The sequence below is a fragment of the Neolamprologus multifasciatus genome, chromosome 18 (genome assembly GCF_963576455.1).
Source record: "Neolamprologus multifasciatus chromosome 18, fNeoMul1.2, whole genome shotgun sequence".
Lineage (NCBI taxonomy): Eukaryota > Metazoa > Chordata > Actinopteri > Cichliformes > Cichlidae > Neolamprologus > Neolamprologus multifasciatus.
Window position 1 is genome coordinate 30,916,031 of NC_140456.1, and position 15,954 is coordinate 30,931,984.

At 38.8% G+C, this 15,954-nt stretch overlaps 1 long non-coding RNA gene across 2 annotated transcripts in view; it reads left to right on the plus strand.

Annotated features, from left to right (window-relative positions):
* The window catches only part of LOC146498368 (uncharacterized), a 97,203-nt gene that overhangs the window by 14,336 nt on the left and 66,913 nt on the right, over positions 1-15,954 (plus strand). The gene's annotated exons all lie outside the window — the stretch shown is intronic.

Sequence of the window (15,954 nt, forward strand, 5' to 3'; positions counted from 1 at the left end):
ATGGCATATGAGCTAGCTTAATCTTACTAGCTTAGGTTATACATGCATTCAAATTAAATTCAAACTACAAACTATATCACGCCTTCACAACAAATAATAATGCACACAAGTCGTCTCAGTGATAACAAACAATATTACTTACAGATGATGCCGTTTATCAACTTGTGAAGGCTAGATCTTGCAGAGTAAAAAAATACACAAAAAAAAAAAAAAAAAAAAAAAAAACACTAGAGGGCAAACTGCTGCAGAACAGAAAATACCTAATGCCAGCATAGTGTACTAATTTGGAGTAGATGACAAAAAGTAGTTGGCAGACAAATAGTGATGTGTCGGTCGCGAATGAAACGGCTCTTAGTGAACGAAGTGAACGATGTGAGCCAACTCCTTATTGGGAGCCGTGGGTTGTTGTTTTTTTTCTTCTTTCTCTCACCCTCTTTTTTCCTGCTTCACTCCGCACGTGAGCCTTGTGCTTTGCGCCGGTCTTTGACTAAAGACCGGCCCACCAGGTATTAAAGCCATAAAGCCTTTGAATGAAAACAAACGCTGTTGTGACAGTGATGTACAGTCTTGTAGGTATGTGTATGATTTCTATACATTTTACATCAGATAAAAACTTTGGTTGTAAGCTTCAGATAATTATTTAATAACAGCCAGACATTTTAAACGAGAATAAGAAAGTATTTCTTTGTGCCCCCCTTTCCCTATTAATGCCCCACCTGGCCCCCCTGGCAAAACTTTGCTAAATCCACCCCTGCACAGTTACCAGCTGTCAGCTACTTAGAAAATGATAATGGTGTTATTTGTCTCTCAGAAACAGTTCATAACTTCCCTTCAACTCATTCATGTCACCTAAAGGGTAAACCTGTTTCACCTGTTCAGCTCTGATGATTCAGTAAGGACATCTCCTGGTTTCATCTTCATGTTTCCCTCTCACCAGATATACAAACTGATATCATGACCAGCAGCTTTTACAGTTGTGGCTCCAGCAAACCTCAGCTGATACTAGAAATTAATATTAAATGAATTCTAACAACAGCTGATCAAGCTTAAACGTGCTGCTGTTGTTTAGTGCGACATCCGGCGGTTTCCCCTTTCTGGCACAACGTGGGCGATAAACAAACAAGAGAGAAAAGCCGGTCACCTGATCATTGATCAGTTTCATGATTAAAGTAGCAACAGGAGAGAGAGGAGAGAGAATGAGAGAAGAAGAGGCAGCTGTGCAGCGTAACGACAGAATTAATCCACCTTTGTGTACGGTGTACATTTTAGGACATCGTCAGGTCTCAGGAAAAAAGTTGTCAAGTATCAGTCTCAGATGAAAAAATGTCAGGTCTCAGACTCACACGTTAAACACACAGTTTATCATCTTATAGTTCTAAAATCACTCTTGTTAATTTGTTTGCTAGATTAGCCGCTAGCATCTGCAGCTAGTTAACGATGCTACACACCTGCTACTCTAATAGTCTGTGTTATTGAAGGATTCAGCACTTCTTATGTTTTTTTTTATCCATTTTTAGACAGCGATGAGATCATCTGCACACTTTACAGAGGCCCAGAGTTACTGTTAATATCAAAAATATAATGCTGTCCTTTGAGATTTTAACATAAGACTTTGAGTGTCATGGATCTAAAACTGTTTAAATCTTCAGAGCCCTCTACATCCTGGTAACATGGAAACTTTAAAAACATCAGCAGAACATCTCAGTAATGTAGTCTAATTTGTTCTTTTCATTTAATAATAGAGTCCATATTATATCAACAGCTACATTCACCCTGGAGAGAAACTAGTGAGGGAGACCATCAGGACCAAGCTGGGTTTCCTGGGTCCAGAGGTTTGGAGAAACTTTTTCCCTTTCTTTCATCACAGCTGTCCTGTGCCAGAAGTTCTGTTCACCCACTCAAAAAGGCATCATTTAAGAAACACCAGGAACACTGAAGCTCATCGCATTGATCAAGCAGGACTCATGATCTTCACCAGCAGCTCCCTCACAGGGAAATCTTCAGCACTCCTCCGTAGGCCCACCCCAGGAGATGGATAAACCCAGCATTTCATGAACACTGTGATGAGACCTTTGCTTTGTGTAATGTTATAAATACTCGGATACTCCCCAGAGGCTCCGGACTTTTATATAAAGATATGATATGCAGTCCTGTAGAAAGTTATATATTTAAAAATATATGATCCTCTCTGGTTACTCTGGTATGAATAACTCCTATAATAACTAACTAATGAATCACTTTATGGTAAATAACACACTATCTGCAAAAAAACTGTGAAAGAATTCCAGATGACAAGTTTGTAGTTCAACATACAAGTGATGACCTTTGACCTTCATCAGGTTTTATTTAATTGTGTTAGACAAAATCTCATATGCTCTTCATGCAGCTGAGTACTAGGGGTGCAACGATACACAAAATTCACGGTTCGGTTCGGTTCGATACTTTGGTGTCACGGTTCGATATTTTTTCGATACAAAAAAAAAATGTTCATGCCTTTTTAATTTGTCATTTATAAAAATTATAAATATATATTTTAACTCAAAAGTACAGTTTTTAAATTTAATGCTGCTGAAACAACAAAGTAATAAAAAAAAATATCTGATTGAGGAATCACTCATCTTTGGAAAAGAGAGTATTTTACAGAGAAATGTCTCTTTCCAAAATAAAAGCTATACTATACGCTTCTTCTGGGCTATATTCTCAGCAGCATATTAAACATATCAGGTCCCCATAAGGAGAATCATGTGCTAACGGCTGTCTAAATGACTCGGGTAAAGTTTGTAGCATGCGTGCTTGTTGTTTTTGTCTGCTTCCACTTGTCTTTGCACTAGGATGATGTTGGAGTAAATGTGCAGTCATATTCGTTGTGTTCCCACTAGTGCTGTCAGCGTTAATCTGAAATGACGTCAATGTCACAACACGGCAAATCTCTGTTAACGAGCTACCGCGGATCGCCCTGTGCATGGTGCTGGATGGCCAACACATTAACGAGCTAACCTGCTAACACACTAGTTCCCACCAATGTAATTTGAGCATTGCGTGGCACATCCAACATACTATTTTACTTTTGTCCATGACACGCTTACCTTCAGGGTCACACGTCACATGAAAACCAAAATAGTTCCAAACGCCACATCTGAATGAGGGTGGGGGAGGTTCAATTTGCCATGTTGCAACGAGCTTAACTTCTGTCTCACTAGCTTGCCCTGCACTCAGTGAATCTGCGTTCGACTACTCCGCCTAGGCTGCACTGTCGAGCGCAGATCCACTGAACGCTCAACACAGACAGCATCGTCAGAAGGAAAGTTGATAAAATAAATTAAAAATTTTGTATTGTTCGATACATATGCGTACCGAACCGAAAGCACTGTATCGAACGGTTCAATATCGATACGAGTATCGTTGCACCCCTACTGAGTACATCAAGTGTTTAAAACAGAAGGTGTGCAGGTCTGAGGTACAAACTGAGGTCCTGTTAATGCTGATGTATATTGACACAGTTACATGAGTGATTAATCCTTTTGTTTTTTTGTCTTTAACTTTATCAATAAAGCTGCAGCCTTCACTACAGCACATGTGGTACTCTAACCTTTGTACTGTTTTCATCAGTTCATTTTGCAGTTACCATGTGAACATGTTGGATGATCTGTCTGCTGTCACTGGGTGGTGCTGAGGTCTGAATCTGAGGGCAGCTCCTGTAATCACTAACAGAACAGAACCATCAAACTCAGACATAAATTTTATCCACGGTTCGGTTCGGTTCGATACTTTGGTGTCACGGTTCGATATTTTTTCGATACAAAAAAAAAATGTTCATGCCTTTTTAATTTGTCATTTATAAAAATTATAAATATATATTTTAACTCAAAAGTACAGTTTTTAAATTTAATGCTGCTGAAACAACAAAGTAATAAAAAAAAAATATCTGACCAGGACCCTCCAGCAGCCACCAGGCCCAGGACCCTCCAGCATCCATCAGGCCCAGGACCCTCCTGCTCCACCAGGCCCAGGATCCTCCAGCAGCCACCAGGCCCAGGCTCTTCCAGCAGCCACCAGGCCCAGGTTCCTGCAGCAGCCACCAGGCCCAGGATCCTCCAGCAGCCACCAGGCCCAGGATCCTCCAGCAGCCACCAGGCCCAGGATCCTCCAGCAGCCACCAGGCCAAGGCTCTTCCAGCAGCCACCAGGCCCAGGCTCTTCCAGCAGCCACTAGGCCCAGGCTCTTCCAGCAGCCACTAGGCCCAGGCTCCTCCGGCAGCCACTAGGCCAAGGCTCAACCAACAAGTTAATCAACAGTGACTTCAACGGGCCATCACAAGGAAATACAAATCTCATCATTTTCAAAATGCCGCCTAAAAGAGCAGACCCAGGAGTTGAAGAGGAGTTGGAGGAGATTAAGAAATCGCTTAATTTCATGTCTGATGAACTGAGCAAAGTGGCTAAACAGCAAGGTATGCTACATGACCTAATGGATGAAATAAAACAACTAAAAAACCTCATAAAGGACAAGGACAAGAAAATAGACGACTTGGAACGGCGAATCGAGGACCTTGAACAATACACAAGAATGGATGATTTAGTCATAAGTGGACTGGAGACGCAACACCGAACCTACGCCGGAGTAACAGCTGGGGGAGGTAAAGATGGTGAAGATGCCCCGGTAGAGGAGCTGCAAACGCTTGAACAGCAAGTGATAAAATTCCTTCAAACGAAGAATGTAAGTATTCAGAGCCATCATATTGCAGCATGCCACACGCTCCCCAGGAAAGACAGTAAAACAAAGCCATCAATTATTCTTCGGTTTGTGAGTCGCAAAACAAAGATTGAGTTACTGAAACAGGGTAAGAAGCTTAAAGGGACTGGTGTGTATTTAAATGAACATTTAACGAAAAAGACTGCTGAAATTGCAAGACAGGCACGCAGCCTGAGAAAACAAAATAAGATACAAGCGACATGGACGAGGAACTGCAAAGTAATGATAAGACTAAATGGCAATCCCGAAGAAGCGAAAGTTGTGATGATAAGAGAACTCAAAGACTTAGAGCAATATAAATAATCAGGAATCTGCTCTGGAATCTATTGGAAAAGTGACGATTGGATAATGAACAATGGGTATGGAAAGTGTTTCTGGCCTTACAGCTCAAAAAACAACAACAAAAACAAAAACACATAAATGACAAGTTTGGACACAGATTATAGGTTTCCATTCAGAGATATTGAAGAGGAAGAATTTGATTATGAAAAGGACTGTCAAGGTGGTTATTTTGCCACACACGCTGAGAAAACGAACTTCAAAACATTTAACTATGCAGAGCACAACATGCATGACCCTGAAAGTAACATTGACCCAGATACCCACTTCTACAATAACACCAATAATACTTGTGAGTACTATACGGATGACCAATTCAATATGAATATTAAAATGGCAAATGCATTGTCGGTCATACATTTCAATAGTAGAAGCCTGTATAAAAAAATTTCTAAAATTACAGAATGTTTAAGTAAGTTAAAAAAGTTTAATATAATTGCAATATCAGAAACATGGCTCGATAATGAGAAAATTAGTGAAATGGGACTGGAAGGATACGAATTATTTACAATGAACAGGGTGAATAAAAAAGGAGGCGGTGTTGCCTTATATGTAGATAAAGTTTTGAAATGTAGTCTGATTGAATGTATGTCAAGCACCATAGATAACGTATTGGAATGTGTCACTATTGAGATCCATGTTGAAAAAGCTAACAATATAATTATAAGTTGCATCTATAGGACACCAGGTTCATGCCTTGAGACATTCAATGAAAAACTTGCTGCTATGTTTAGCAACCTAAATGATAAAAAAGTGCAAATAATTTGTGGTGATTTTAATATAGATCTGCTAAACCCAAATGGACATCAGAAAACAACAGATTTCATAAATACAATGTGTAGTAACTCCCTTTTCCCTGTAATTATAAAACCAAGTAGAATAACAATTGATACAGCTACATTGATAGATAATATATTCACAAATAAAATTGACCATGAAATAGTAGGTGGACTTCTTATAACTGATATAAGCGATCATCTTCCTGTTTTTGCAATTTTTCAAAATTATTTTGGGATTAAAACTAAACAAAAGAATCAAATATTTGATATGATACGACTTAGAACAACAGGAGCCATTGCTGCCCTCCAGGTGGACTTAAAGGAACACAATTGGAATGAGGTTTTTGCAAATGAAGATTCAAATAGTGCATATGATGCATTCTTATCAACTGTAATTTCACTATATGAAAAACATTGTCCTTTAATGAAAATCACTAGAAAGCATCACAGATCAAATAAGCCATGGATCACAAAGGGGATAGAAGATGCATGTAAAAAGAAAAATAATCTATATAAGAGATTCATAAAACAGAGGACAAAAGATGCTGAAATAAAGTACAAGTTATATAAAAATAGATTAGTAAATATTATAAGAACAAGTAAGAAAGAATATTACCACAAATTATTGGAGCAAAGTAGAAGTAACACACAAGAAACATGGAGGATATTAAATAGTATAATCAAAAAGGGCTCAAAAAATAAGAATTATCCAGATTATTTTAAAAAAGATAAAGATATTGTGCTTGATAAAACTAAAGACATTGCAAATGAATTTAATGATTTCTTTGTAAATGTTGGCTTTAATTTAGCAAAAGAAATTCCAGAGTCAAGAAATAATAACAACCTAAATAAACATATTACTCAGAATGTGTCCTCCATGTTTATTGGTGCTGTAACTCATAGAGAAATAATTAACATTGTGAAGACATTTAAAAATAAAAAGTCCACTGACTGTTTTGGTATTGACATGATATTAGTTAAAAGTATTATAGAAGATATAGTGCAACCTTTCGCATACATTTGTAATCTGTCCTTTCAAACTGGTGTATTTCCCTCACAAATGAAAATAGCAAAAGTTATTCCAATCCATAAAAACGGAGAGAGAAGTCAGTTTACCAATTATAGGCCAATATCACTGCTCCCACAGTTCTCAAAAATTTTAGAAAAGTTATTTGTTAATAGACTTGATAAATATATTGAGAAGCATAATCTCCTAAGTGATAACCAATATGGCTTTAGAGTGAAAAGGTCCACTTCGATGGCAGTGATGTAGAACTTGTAGAAGGGATATCTAATGCTATAGATAATAAGGAATATACTGTTGGTGTTTTTATAGACTTAAAAAAGGCGTTTGATACGATTGATCATTCTATATTAATGAATAAACTAGAGAGATATGGCATAAGAGGGTTAGCATACAAGTGGATGAAAAGTTACCTGGATGACAGATATCAATATGTCGAATTCAATAATGTAAAATCTAAGCAGTTGAAGGTAACTTGTGGTGTTCCTCAGGGCTCTGTGCTGGGCCCTAAATTATTTATATTATACATAAATGACATATGTAGCATTTCCAAACTGTTAAAATGTGTATTGTTTGCTGATGATACCACTCTGTATTGCTCAGGTAAAAACCTGGAACAGCTTCTGACTACAGCGGAAAAGGAGTTAAATATATTAAAAAACTGGTTTGATGTAAATAAGTTATCATTAAATATAAAGAAAACAAAATTGATTATTTTTGGCACTAGACAAATGAAAAATGTATCTAAAATCAGGGTTAATGGAATTGAAATTGAAAGAGTGTACGAAAATAAATTTCTTGGAGTGATAATTGATGATAAGCTGAGTTGGAAGTCTCATATAAACCATGTGAAAACAAAAATGTCAAAAACCATTGCTATTCTCTATAAAACAAAGCATGTCCTGAACAAAAAATCATTATACACACTCTATTGTACTCTGTTGCTTCCATATATGACTTACTGTCTGGAGATATGGGGTAATGCATATAAAACGAACACTCTTCCTATTTTCAAGTTGCAAAAAAGAGCTATAAGAATTATAAACCAATCAAACTATATAGAACCAACTAACATTTTGTTTATTAATCTGAATACCCTGAAATTTTATGATTTAGTTGAATATAAAATGGCACAGATAATGTATAAAGCACAAAATAGCTTGCTTTGCCCCAGTACTCAGAAGCTGTTCAAAGTCAGAGAGAGTCAATATGACTTAAGGGGAACAGATTTCTTTAAAAAAAACAAGATAAGGACAAATATAAAGCAGAGATGTGTTTCTGTTAGAGGAGTTAACCTGTGGAATAGTTATGACAGTGATTTAAAAAGGTGTAGTTCATTTTCCTTGTTTAAAAATATGTTTAAAAATAGAGTATTAGAAAAATATATATATCAAGAATGAAAAGAGCAAAAAAAAACAAAAAACAAAAAAAACAGAAAACCTCTTGATTCTTTTGCTTTGATGTAGTTACTTACTAAGGTGGTGGTGTTTTTTCTTGTTTGTTTGTTTGTTTGTTTGTTTTGTTTTTGCTTTGTTTGCCTTCTCTCACCCCAACCGGTCGCAGCAGATGGCCGCCCCTCCCTGAGCCGGGTTCTGCCGGAGGTTTCTTCCTGTTAAAAGGGAGTTTTTCCTTCCCACTGTCGCCAAAGTGCTTGCTCATAGGGGGTCATATGATTGTTGGGCTTTTCTCTCTGTATCTATGAAGCGCCTTGAGGCGACATTTGTTGTGATTTGGCGCTATATAAATGAAATTGAATTGAATTGAATTTTATTATTTGCTTCGAGCCCTGTGTACAGGAGCTGCATGCTAAAAGATCTTTTGTTAAAAGGGTTGGCGTAATAAGCAAATGCTTCAGCCAATACCTTTTGATTAGCCTTGTCTCATGCTTTCTTGCTTTGTGGTAAATCTTTGTTCTGTCTTCACTGAGATATTTGAATGCTAATCAATAAACATATCAATCAATCAATCCCTCAAAATTGAAATAAAGCTCATTCTTCTGTCCTCACACAATCAGGATCTGAAGTTCTTCTCTTACATTTGTTTTCAGTATTACAGTACACTATAGTACTTTAATCCATAGTTCCCGATTAATGAGGAGTTACTGAAGTACAAGCTTTTTAAAAAAATGTTACTGTCTTTACAGATGTGGCAAGAGACTGAAAACATGCTGTTGTCTGCACATCTTTAATATTCAGCTCTGCACAGGAGCTGAAGCAGGGTGCAGCCTGTTGCTTTTACAGTATAATACTTGTAATAAAAGTACAGTAACAGTAATTAGTGACTGAGTAGCCCGGGGCGTTTCTCTTGATTTCTTTAGTAAATGCATTCACCTGCACAGATTAGCTAAACGAACCCTGACATCTTAGCTAGCTAGGTCTCAGGACCCAGCTAAGGACGGTAGTTAGGCAGTAGCTTACAAACACATTTAACTTACCGAAACAGTGCAGTGGGGCCTCGGGTCCTTCTGTCGGGTAGTCCAGTTTACTGAAGAACACCTCAGGCTGTCAGGTTAAAACACTTGGTCGTGTTGTCGAAGCGTAAACACTGGCCCTCCTCTCAGAGCCTACGCTCTATCTGCTATTCCCGAACAGAGATACGCAAGTTTCTCCGTGACTGGCTGCAGCTGTCACTACAGTCATTGGTGGGACATGACAACAGCGCCACCTGCAGGAAGATTTTCTCTCTGTCTGATAGCTCGTGTTCTGAGACCTGACATTTTTTCGTGTGAGTCTGAGACCTGACAGATAGACTGCAGGTCATAACTTCTTACCTGAAGTTCAGTTCACCTGACACTCGGACCGGCGGCCGCCTCTGGTCTCTCCTCGTCCTGCCTCCGATCTCCCTCATCCACCTGCTGGCCTCCACCACTTGTTAATTTTACTGAATCTGTGGAAGCTACGCCATAGCCACCACCAAACAACTGAGTTATTTTTTACACACCGGCCAGCATCTGGCCAATCCACCACCTTTCATTGTTTATACCGTTACAATAAATAAATAAATAAATAAATAATGGGGCCACCGAGCAAATGCCCGGTATGCCCGATGGCCAGTCCAGCTATGGCCGTGCCATCAGTTAACCCTTCGCGTGCCAACTGTGGCACGCGTGTCTAGGGTTGCCGACCCCTGCTCTAAACAGATGATTTAAAAAAGACACAAAACCTCACATTTCTAATTAGCACATTTACAGAACTAAATGGCTGTATTAACAAAAAGAAAAAGATTCAACAAATCCCTTGGACAAACAAAATGAAGCATTTCTATGGACAAAGAAACCCCTCCACTTGGTTCCACCTGCTGATGTCATGTGTGACATCATCAGGACTTTAAAATTAGGAAATGCTAGGTGGGCGTCCCCCACATGTTTGATTGAGGGGTCTGTCCTTCAAGCTAGGGGCGAGGGAACAAGGAGGCGAAGGGGCAAGAAGGCTTTTAAAATCATTATATAGGAAAGAAATTTCCCTTTTTGTTTAATCTAACATAATATGCCTCAGCTGTCTCAGTCCTTCTATGGTGTTCTGCAACTAGGGGAGACCGGGGATAGTTGTAACATTTTTGACATTTCTGTCTGTAGATTGGAGCTCTTTTAAGGTAGTGGATTCAAAATGTAATGCAAAGTATTTACATGTCTCGGCTATTAAATAGTGCAGCTATTTTCTCTGCAGCACAATTACCCATTGCATGGTATGGTCTCAAACACAAAGAGTGAAATGTTACAATTAACCCCATAGTCTGGGTTAGTTGTAACATATCCTGGGGTGAAATGTAACACAATGAAATAAGGGTACTGACAAAACATTAACATGTAATCTTTGTTTATTCAACACATGAATGCACTTAGAGCCATTTATGTAACTGTGTGTGTGTGTGTGTGACAGAATGCAGAAATCTAGCTTTTGAACATATGCCAACCCCCCCAAAAAGACAAATTATGGAATTTTCTGCAACTGAATATTTCATTAATTTTGGTTGGTCTTCCTTGAGTTTGGCCTCATTGGCTCAGTGGGCATTATAACCTACAACTCTTGCACCAATTTTGAACATAACAATGAAGCTGAAAAAATGTAGTTGTTCACCAGCATCGCAATTCCATTACTTTTTATCATGGCTTTCCTTGGTGTGGTTTGCAAAGTGCTTCAGAAAGATGAGGAAATCTGTTTCTTGCACCCATCCTGATTTATTTCCACTACCAATACTTCCTACTGGTCCATCTCTGACACAGTGGTCTTCATAATGTATGTGTGGGAACACAAACAGTGGAGGAATTGTGTTGCCAATGGCATTAATTGCATATACAAAAGCGACAAGTGAACCTCTCTCTGCTGATGTCGCTGCCCCAACTTGTTTAATATAAGTTACAGTAATAGTGTGGTAAGTTGTAACAATAATGCAGATGTTACAACTAACCCAGACTGTTGATGTTACAACTGACCCAGACTCCTATAGCCATGAACTAGCTAACATTACAGCCAACGGCTAAAACATTAGCACTAAAGAGCTACACAGAATATATCCCCATAGACATACAAATAACATAATTTAAGTTTGATGAGTTTAACTGCAAAGCAGATAATGCTATTAGAAATTGAAATAAAGTAGAAAAACTTACTTTTTGGCATACAAATTACTTTTTTTCGTGTTAAATTGTCTGTGTTTGACAAAATGTGCTGATTTTTCACATGTGATAGTAGTTCTGAATTGGGCATGTACAGGATGAGTCACATCATTTGAAACTTAGCCCTGATTGGAGAAACTGGAAGTGTTACAACTGACCCACGTTACAACTATCCCCGGTCTCCCCTACTAATGAATAAGAACGAGGCTAGGACTTGGCTGTGGGTATCCTTGTACCACGTCTCTTCCACCTGGAACATTTACAGTAATCCTGGTTTTGTTTTTTGATCCTACAAAAAGACAGAGGTCAGCCTAGAGAACACAAAATACAGAAGGTCCAACATTCAAACATATAAATAAAGAGCACCAACTTGGTCCGATTATACTAGATATCACTATACTTTACATAACTGTGTATGAATAATAAACAGGAAATAAACTTTGAAGATGCTGAGCATGTGGTCCCTTTATCAAACTGTAAACAAACATCCACGAAAACTCTTTGTTGGAAAAGGTAATGCCTAAAATAAGACTGATTATCCCATCAAGAATATGTAGAGTGTATTAATTTGTGGTACAATCAGCAATCACTGAAATATTACTGTTTCAGGTAACATGATCTACTACATAAAAGCCAGGGTGAGAAGGTTTTTAGGTGACCACTGAATATACTGACTTACCTCTGCAAGTATTCTGTTCCTCCTGCACAGGGCGCTACAAAAATCTGACTCTCCAGTCACAGACAAACAAAAAAGCCCAACAGAGAGAGGTGTTGCGTTGTGGAGTCCACACATTAGCAGAGTGCTTCTTGTTCCCACTGACCCACGTGGACAGTGACAGTGGAGAGCTCCCCTGGCAAACTGAAAAAGGTAAACAAAATCTTAAAACTCGAACAGGATTTCCATAAAGACAATCTTGGACTCAGTAAACAAAAAATTTATCACAAATTTACAGAACATTGTTGGTTCATCTTTTAATTAAATATATGTTCCTTTATTAGGAACTTTCTGGTCACCAATAAAGGAACATATATTTATATATTTATATTTATGTAGTCCTGTTACAGGACTAACAGAGAAACAGACAGAGTAACAAATCGATTAAAGATTTCTGCAAGCTTGCTACAGCTAAATGCACGACCATGTGTTTCTGCACACACTCTCCACTCCTTAGAAACCTGCAGTTAATGTTTTTTTGTCTACTTTAAACAGCCCTAACAAAAGGCTAATGTGGCCTAACCAGATAGTATGGTACCTTCGGACAAGAATTAGAATCTAGTACGTCTCCTCACCACCTTCATTTTAATGGTCCTGGAGGTTGGGAGTATTTTCCCACACCTGAATAAAAAACACTGATATTTATGAATAGCTCATTCAGCTGATGCAATCTGATTCACACCTGATTATAAATGGTTCCACAAGGACACAGACAGACAGGTACTGTTTAAAGTTGAGGACTGCAAATGTTTATTGTTAATCTAAATCACTGATCACTTACAGTATTGTTTTACATCATGTAAACATGACTGTAAGTTTCTAACTTACTCTCAGGTGTAACAGTTGTGCCAGGAGGAAAGAGTGCCAATAATCCTGGATCCTGAGGTTTCTCATGCATGATTAAAGGAGACAGACTTTGTTCAGACATCTAGGATTTTATTTTACATTGAGCCTGTGTCAGTATTAGTATCATACAGTTTAAACAAAGCACTGGAATTCACACTTATTTATTTAGATGCACTGAAACTAATCAGGACATTTTCTGTGAATCTATCGCAGAAGCTAATATTTCCTTCCTAATGGGTAATGGTACAACGGAGAGATTTAATCGCACCCTTGGAAACATGTTATGGTCCCTCCCCCCCAGATCTAAGCAGAAATGGCCGCAGATGATACAGTCCATGACGTTTGTGTATAACTGTACAGCACACGAGACCACCGGCTTTGCACCATTCTACCTGATGTTTGGGAGGGTCCCGAGGTTGCCAATTGACCTCATGTTTTGGGATGTCCTTCATGATGACACCATTTGTGACTATGATACCTATCTCAAGTCACTGATGGATGACCTGCGCTCTGCCATGCTCCAAGCCCAGGAGCACAGCACGATGGAGCAGAGACACCAGTCTGACCAGTACAACAGAAAGGTGAAGGGTCTGCCTCTTTCACTAGGGGACCAGGTGTTGTTGGCAAACAAGGGAGTCAGAGGCAAAAGGAAGCTCTCTGACAAATGGGAACCTGTTGTGTACACGGTAGTCGACTTGGATCCTGCTCTTCACATCTGTCGTATCAGAGACCAAGAAGGTCATGAGCGTGTGGTGCATCGCAACCTGCTACTTCAAGTTAACTTTTTGCCCTTGGACACAACATTGAATGACGATGCTGCACATCCTGCTGTGAGTGTAGTCAGTGACCCCCTTGAGTCTGACCTGGATGGGTCCATGACGTCTCTTGGGGACACAAGAGCTGTACCCCCTGCTACGCGTACTGTGGATTCTGTCTCCAGCATTGGCGAGTGTGATGACCACACACTATCATGGATCCATCAGCAATCCGCTGCTGACCTGGTCGAAGATGGCGTTCATGAGACCCGTCCCATAATGGGTGTTCCTGATCTTGGTGGGCTGGCTGGTGATGGAGCCTCCCCAGGCTCCCCTGCTGCTTTCCCGTCCCACAGTTTTCATTCTCTTGAACCCAAAAATGTGGACGTGGATCAAGGACTTACCACACGTTTTGGTAGAATCATTAAACTAGTTCGTCGCTTGATTGAATCAATGGCTCAACTTGAAACACTCCTTGGTGTTGAACCTGTTCAAGCAGCGGTTATCGATGTGTGAATTTGTTTATTTCTGTATGTTTTCCATTGCTATTGTTTTTGGAAAAGAATAATACAAGCACAGAGTTGACTGTATTTTGTCAGTCTGTGCAGTCTGATGGTGATGCCCATAGATATTATGGCCTGTTTTGTGTGGTGTAAATGGCACCTCATTTTGTCTATAGTGTGTCCTGGGATCTTGCTAGGCGCCGAGCGGGTCTCAGGTCTCTTATCCTCCTTGGAGGAAGCTATGTTGCTGATCTAATTCATTGTATATGTGATGTGAATTTGTTTGAGGCCACTGTATCTGTTATTGTGGGTTTATACTTTTTTTTTTTTTTTTTGGTGTACTCTTTAGGATTTTGTGTAATTCTTGGGGGGTGAATGTAACAGGGTCATAAATCACATTGTTATAATTACACAAAATGTGTTCTAAACCCCCAAACTGCTCCTTTTATACCTGACTTTTAGGACCTGCAAGCCTGTAGTTATGTTCATTATCAGTTAGAGCCCCTCCTCATTCTTTTCTTCTTCTTCTTCTTTGGTGCAATCCTATAAATACAGTGTACCCCTTTTTCCTCTCCCCTTTTCTACAATTCCCCTGTGGAAGAGGTGGGTGTCTTTTCTTTCCAACACCTTAAAACACACATATAATTCATATTTAGCCACCCTGATGTTGATTGCGATTTTAGTTCAATTATTGTCATTATTAAGCCTGTTTTTTGTTAGATGTTATAAGTGTGTAGTATGTGTGTATCATAAATGTGTTTCAGGCGCCATAAACGCTTGCATGAATCCTTGCTACTCCTACTCCTTGCTAGCTTGGAAGTTGTGGTGGGTTGAGCTAACCCTCTTCCCCACTGTTTGTATTTGGTTGTAGGAGCTGGAGTGGGCAAATTATTTACTTGGAGGTCTTTCTTTCTTTTACCTTTTTTATCAGGTATGTTGGATTTCATGTTGTTGTTTTTGTTTTATCTTATGTCAAATATGTTACGTGTAAATGCATACTTTATGTTTAATGTAAAAATAAATGCCAGCCCTTTTCTACAATTCCCCTGTGGGAGAGGAGCTGGAGTGGGCAAATTATTTACTTGGAGGTCTTTCTTTCTTTTACCTTTTTTATCAGACACAACGCAGAATCACACCGGTTACACTTACAAACAATACACATATGCTTTCAATTGTGTAATTTAAGTGATCTAGGTAGCTCTGTTTTCGAAGGTCAGTTAAGGCTAGCAATGTGTTTTAGTTTGTACGTGCTTCAGAGTTTGTACGTGCTTTGGAGTTTGCACGTGCTTTGTCTCTAGGGGCCACTGTATATATTTATATATTAACATATATAAATAAAACCACGTTTATTTTACATTAGTAATTCCTTTTGTGCATAATTTTATATTGTTGTTGATAATACATTAATTAACCATTTAAAGCCGGTCCGTTTTCCCTAACTATTTTTAAATTTTGGTAGCACTGCAACCACTTAAGCTGGCGCAATAATTTTTTTTGCATATGAAACCGGAGGAGTTGTACTTACATGCTATGCCATCAGCTTGCCCTAGGTCCCGGTTTTCTTCCACATATTGCTTTGCAAAAATTGCATAAAAAGCGCTTGCAGCAACAAAAACATAATATTCC